Source organism: Episyrphus balteatus, chromosome 2 (genome assembly GCF_945859705.1).
Source record: "Episyrphus balteatus chromosome 2, idEpiBalt1.1, whole genome shotgun sequence".
Taxonomy (NCBI): Eukaryota; Metazoa; Arthropoda; class Insecta; order Diptera; family Syrphidae; genus Episyrphus; species Episyrphus balteatus.
This window is the reverse complement of record NC_079135.1, coordinates 231,561-238,686: the sequence shown is the minus strand read 5'-3', so window position 1 is coordinate 238,686 and position 7,126 is coordinate 231,561. Positions and strand designations below refer to the sequence as shown.

Genomic DNA, 7,126 nt, shown 5'->3' with positions numbered 1-7,126 from the left:
GCACAAAATAGTCTTTTTTCTGGATTAATTTTATTTCAAAATTTTAGAAACAAAAAATAATAATATGGTATGATAAAACTACAATCGAAATGGGTCACTATGGCGTATACTTAATATTTTGTTCTGTGGAAAAAAAAATTCATTCAACAAACCAAATTGCCTTTTAAGAATATTTCCAACACAAAGCTAAAAAGCATTTTGCTTATTGTGAAAAATTATGAAAAGCTTTTCTTTGCATTGCATTGTTTTTGAAAATAGTTATAGTTTTTTTTAGCTGTTAATTGAATGAAAGTAAAAGGCTTACTCAACAGCTTGGTCTAAAATTACATAAATAGTAGTTTTGTTTCTTTTTTCATTTGTTTTCTGTTTTTATTTAATTATTTACAACTTATATGCTCTTCTATTAGAAGGAAGAAATAAACACTCCCACTTTTAGAACTTTTATTTTGTTTCAATCTACATTACAGTGAAACAAAAAAAAAAATCACCACAAAAAAATAATTAAAGTTTTGTAAGGTTCTTTTTAAATTATCAAACGCATATCAAATTTCTATATGCTCTAACTATGCAAGAATTTATGGACAACAACAAATTGTAACAAAAATTAAAGAATGCCATGTTAAAATAATGTAGTTCAAGTAAAATATTAAATTCTAATTATTACAATAATAAAAGTATCGGAACAAAAAAATGAGAAAGCATTTTGGTGTCATTACAATAGGGTGAATGAAGCTTCTTCTAAGCTTTAATGTTCAACACTTAAAATTATCGCAGAGAACTGCAATATTTAGTACATTAACTTCATGTTTCTCAAGCTTTTAATTTTTAAAAGCACAAATTGTAGTTTATTCCATGTCAGGGATGTCCTTTCTTATAATATTATTGTAGTTTATTTTAATTTATTAATATGAGATTTAGTTCTCGTTTTGATTACATAACCGCTGAAGTATCTTTAAGTAAAATATTTTTTTTTTGAAAATTATTGCAAAGACCCTTGAAGTTTGAGATGATGTTACTTTATGAATGTGGGTTATTAAAATATATAGTACACAGAATTTAAGTATTATACAAGACTGTGTTAGTTGAAAATATGTTAACGTTAGTTACTGATTTTTGGTACAGACTTAAAATGTTAAAATTAACTATCTGGGCATTTCCATGGCTACTCACGTTACATTCAGAAAAAATTTGCAATACAAAAATAGATATTTTTTGTCAATTTTAAAATAAATTGATACGAAAATACTGTCCATGAATGTAGCATTCATATTAATTTTATAATGTAGTAAAAGAGTTTTTTTTTTTATTTTAACCATTTGATAAGAAAAAATAAAAGTCTGTTGGTAACTCACGTTAAATAAATCGGGCACGAGCAGTATGAAGTTTTTCTGTAAAATTTAGAATCTTAATTAATTTTTAATGAAGATTCCATACATACATTAAAAGCTTTTAAAATTAGTGACAAAACCAAACATTAGTTCAATATTTCGAGGAAAAGTTTGAAAATATTTAGGTATCTCATGTTACATTAATTTAGTAACTCATGTTTCCTGCGATTTGCTGTTGCAAAAATAGAGAATAGATTCATTTTCACTAAAGTAATTTTAAATTTAAACAATCAAATATTGTGTTTAGAAATTTGCTTAAATGCTAATTTATTTAAGCAATCACGAGAGGATATTGTCATTGTCACTATTAGATTGATCTTATTTTCTGTGGGCCTGTTTTTCCGTCACGTTCATGTGAAATTTTTCCATGGTTGGAAAGCTTATGCTTTAAAAATGCTTATAGATTATTTTATACTATCTGATTTTAATTTCTAGTTATAAGGGTAGGTATACAATAAAGGATCTTTTCTTGCAACTTGCATAAAAAAATATTGACTTTGTTCACATTTCGTGTCCACTTTTTCATGTAATTACTCATCTATAGAACAGTGTTATTATTGAGCTAAGAGAAGAAAACTATTTTTGAAATCTATTATATATATTAAAGTTTGGTTTTGTGTACGTTCGCTAACCGGCCACACAGACTGACTCATTTTCTTAATTTTTTTTGAAATCAAAGAGGCATAAGAGGAGAAGGTTTAAGGCAAAAAAAATTCAAGATTTTTTAGGGTAAATAGGGGTAACACGACATTGAAAAAAGAGGCTATTTTCTAAACGGTAAGTCGTAAAGAGTTGACTTTTTTTAAATGATAGACAAATTTATTCAATAGTTAAAAAAGGTATTGAAAAAATTTAAAAAAATTTCAAAATCAAGTTGTGAGGGTTTTTTTGCAGTCATAGACCTTCGACAAAAGACTAATTAGAGGTACGCAAAATTTTGCACAGAAATTTGAGTTACACTATAAGAAAGATATTTAAAAAAAAATTAGGGGTCTAAAACGGATTTTTTTCATAAGCCCTGTATTTTGAATTAAAAATTTTTGAAAAACAACCTAATTTTTAGGGACATTTTTGAGTAGTCTTTTATTTTTTTGGAAGTTTTAAAAGTCTGCAAAAAATCTCAAATTTATAGGAAATATAGGTTTTAATCATGCGCATGCATGTACAAACTTTTGAATTTTTAAATCGATTTTTGACCGAATAACGGGAAAAACAATTTTTTTTTTGTCCCAAGTTTTTTGGCCGTTTTTAACAGTTTTTTATTTTTATCTTTTTTTCTTCAATAGATAAATGAATGAAATTTACAGTGTAGATAGATAATAGGCAAGACTATATTTGTACAAAGTTTCAATTAATTTTGTAATGACAAATTTGAAATATCGGTAAAATAAAACTCTATTTTTCAACACGTTACATCTTTTGATCTGGAACTTACAAAAATTTGATTTATCTTTATTGAGCATCCTGATAATATTACCTCATTCATTTGATATACCACACATAACGCTACATTCACTACAAGCTTCACAATGGTAAATTAAAAAACTTAAAAAACGTTTTTAACATAGGCCACTTTTTTTTTTAATTTTAAAAGTGAATATTTTTAAATTAATTGGAAGAACTTTTCAAGTTTTGATTTCCTTTTTGTATTGGGAATTATGACAAAATACAAAGTCGAAAATAGAAATAAATACAAGAAATGGCGGAACGAAGTCCGCTGGGTCAGCTAGTATAAATATAATAAAACCTTAAAACTAATAAATTATCGATTTTTCTAAAAGATATTGTACAAATTACCATTTTTTAACTTTTTTAAGGTTCATTTTGGGTTGCAAAATATTAATGTTTTGAAATATGTATTAATTAAAACTCAAGTGCCCAAAATTTCTTTAGACAAACATTGCAAACATAATTTTCATCTTGCTTTGGTACTTGTTAACAAAGTTTAAGGTATATTTGGGTTTTTGGAAATTCATCATAACTCCATAGAAAAAATGTTTTTTAACTAGTTCTTATAGTACATTTTTTTAAGTACGTTTTCGTGTCCTTTAACCATCCTGCTCAAAATTAAAGCACACTTTTTTCTTCTTTAGTTATACCCCTGCATCTTATTTAAAATGGCTTTAAAATTATTTGTTGTATTTTTTTATGTTTGCTTATTGTTTAGCAAGTCAGAAAAATGCTAAACAGCAACAGTATTATCAACCAAAAAAAAGATGAACCAAATCTAGCAATTCAAGGTCTGAAAACTGATATTATAATAATTTTTGTTTTTAAAGAAAAACAAATTTTTTTAATGGAAGCACGTTACAGTTCTTTCCAATAATTTTATTCAACACTTGGTATGGTCTCCTCTAGCGCATTTGATAATTTGGAGTGGTCTGTCCATTCCACAATTTAACTTTCTATTGAATTTAAATCCGAATATCTGTGTGGTCAATTCAAGGGTGGCATATTTTAATCTTGAAGATATTCTCAAACCACTCTATTACGCATTATCGAACCGCATGCTGTTCGAGGATATCAGTCAAGTATCTTTGGGTACTTAAGTATGTCTAGGAGAGCTCACTAGGTCCGTAAGTGTTGTAAAGCTGATTTTACTTCATGAAAATCTATGACTCATCTCTAAAAGGTTCGCGGGTTGACAGATAGACTTCAGCATACCTCTCCAAATCTTCTCAACAAACATTTTATTCCATACCTTCAATTTAAGCTCACTCCTGTATCATTTGAGAAAATAACCACGATACTGTGAGATAAAGTAATAACAGGACTTTTCTGTAAAATAAATATGGTGTGCGTTAAATTTGAGCAGGAGTGTATAACTTGATATTTCCATACTTTTAAAAACTTACTTATTCAAAATTGATTTCACGTTTATTTGAATGCCTTGAATGACAAAAATCAATCATTAAACGGTACATTAAAACAAAACGTTTTCCTATAAATAATTTTTTTTTATATAAATATAAAACTCTTTACTAATTTAATATTTTTGTAATCATCAAATATCGCAGTAGTATTCAGTTCTTCGATAGTATTCGACAGTCCTGCAATCTGTCTTCCAACTTTGAAAACATCAAAACTGTCATAAATAAGCTTCCTTTCTGAAAAAATAGCTTTCATTATAGGAAACTCTATTGCCTTTTCTGTTTAAAGCTTTATAAGGAACCACCCAAATATTATTTTTCAACCCTTATTTGTGCCTACGGAAAATCTGTTATCTTCTCATAAATGACACATTAATTTTATATTCCCATTTTATTCTTAGGGATACAAACAAACGATAAATAGAACCAAAACCAATAATACCCTTATAGGTGTAACATCATCCCCATAAGCTTCATTATTTATAATTTAACGTATTCAATGAACTCTTTAGCATAAAAGCTTATCGATGTGCCTTGGAATTCGCTTGGCAGCATAGCAACGTGAGCTCAAACTCTCCAACTGATTATAACCTGAAGTTATTCAATTTGTTATGACGTCATTGAAGGCAACACACATGGTTCTACCATCATGAACACCATCATCAGCAAAAATAAAAAAAAAATAAACATCATCATGATCAACTAGCGTCATCAAAAAGGATGGACCAAGGATGTATCCAAGTATATGTAAACACACCGATATGTATGTCAACCTGCACACTCTCTTTTAGAAAGGATGGGCCCAACAAAATTGTTGTTATTATCAAACAAATATCATCAAGCACATTCTGTGCATAGAGTAAGTGTTTTGCAGTGGAAGAAATCAATAAAAGTCTCGCTGAGAGCTGCTACTGTTAGGAGCTCGCCGTAACCGAATTCCCGGGTTAAACGCTTGCGCGTTCATATTCCTTAAACATTTATGAGGAGTTGTATTGTAAGGCCTGGCACAAGTGCCAAAGGAAGAGGGAACACTGAATACAACCAACAAGCTTCCTTGACCATACAAAAAATAATTGTGCTAAAGAAAACTAGACGTTCGCCTCGCTATTCTATTCTGTTGCATACGAATTCCATCAGAGAGTATTATTGCACAGTAGGTAACTAGAATCACGTACTATTTGAAAGGCTAAAACGTCTTCTATCGGAAGTGTGTCATCTTTGTATTAATTTTTCAATTGAAGTAAGTGGTGTGCAACGTTTTCGAAGAAAGGGCGTTGAATATATTCCTGGATCCAGGGATTCTGAACAATTTCTTCGCAAAACGTTAAAGCTCTAAAGGACAACCGACACGACGAAAACATGAAATATAAGCTTTTACTCTTAAAGAAAAAAAAAATGAACAAACAAAAAAAAAATAATAATACTAAGATGTTTATATGAAAGGATGTGCGTACTGTTCCAACTTCTAACCAAATACAGGACTATTTTTTCATTCTAACAATAGAATGGATCATAAATGTGACAATGATAATAATGATGGCAAAGAAGAAAACAAGATGTTTTGGTTTAAATGGTGAAGTTGAGTACATATATCGAGTATTTGATTGTGCTTGCGTGATAGCAGCCTCACCGCATTTCGTATTGTGTGTATTGAAACAGCAGAAGGATACTTTTGTCTGTAGAAGTTTTGTGTCTGTGTGTTTGGGTCTGCTTTTGTGTAGGTTTTCGTTCGGGAGACTAAAGTAAAATTTGCCTGGTCGCACCCTGAAATTTCTTCGTGATGTAAGTTCTGGGGCAGTCGGTCTCTGCAAAGTCGCTTATTTTAAACAAAAAATCTAAAATGTGTCCTTCTGTAATGTGAAAAAATTATTAAATTCAGTGAGAAAAGAATCCTTTAATTATTTGAAAATATATTTAAATGGAAAAATTAATAAATTATAACTAATATTTTATATATATAAATCGGTATGTCTATCCAAAAGATAATCCAACCGTGAAAAAAGCTAAACTCCTTTAAATGAAAAAATCTGTCTTCAGTAAAAGAAAGATTTTATAATTAAGTGATTAATATGGTTTTTCTAATGGATTTCTTTAGTTATTGAATAAAAAAAATTTCTACTTTAAAAATTATCAATCAAATTTTCAATCTTAAAAAGTTACATACTTAGTGAAAGTGAAAAAAAAAATTGCAATTTTTTCAATGAGAAAACAAATCTTAAAATGAAAATAAAGTGAAAATTAAAACTCTTATAATTCCTTATCCTTAAAATTGTTCAGTCAATTTTTCTATCTAAAGGAAAAAAAGATTTTTGTGCAATAATATATATTTTTTCCCAAATCATATTGGCTATAATATATACTCATATCAAAGGCGAAGGATATCAGTTTCAAAAAGGACGTTATAACTTAAAAGCCAAGCGCATGCCTACGTAAAGAGTCCCACATTTTGGTGTTCTGGTGTTCCAACTGCCTTTCTTTCTTATAATGTTTTCATTATTATTCTCCCTTGATATGTTTTATTTGTATTACCACTACCTTCCTAAAATAAAAATCATATAATACATTCTCTCTTTGATTTTCTTATTTTTTTTTATATAAATAAAGCTTTTTTGTCGTTTCGTTAATACTTATTTTAAAGGCTAGATGAAAATGAATGATAACAAAGAGAGAACGAACGAATATGAGAATAAATGCAAAAACACAGAAAATAAATATAATTATGACCTTATTCATCTGTTTTCTGTGTTATTGCAAAGCTCCAAATTTAGATTCACAAATACTATTATTCGCATACTGCTTTGTTACTATACTCTCAGCTTTATGTATATCGGGTACCTACCATAAATTTTGTGTTCATGTGTCCCGCCC

At 28.7% G+C, this 7,126-nt stretch overlaps 1 protein-coding gene across 16 annotated transcripts in view; it reads left to right on the top strand.

Moving 5' to 3' along the window:
- Positions 1–5,119: 5,119 nt before the first annotated feature.
- Positions 5,120–7,126, top strand: part of LOC129908502 (gamma-aminobutyric acid receptor subunit beta) — a 33,956-nt gene continuing 31,949 nt past the window's right edge. For 4 of the 16 annotated variants that reach the window (XM_055985035.1, XM_055985040.1, XM_055985038.1 and 1 more), the window contains exon 1: positions 5,422–6,136. The gene's annotated coding sequence lies outside the window, so the exon portion shown is untranslated. Of the gene's footprint in view, positions 6,224–6,394; positions 6,716–7,126 lie in introns of those variants that run through there. The other 12 variants (XM_055985042.1, XM_055985039.1, XM_055985027.1 and 9 more) reach the window with 8 other exon arrangements.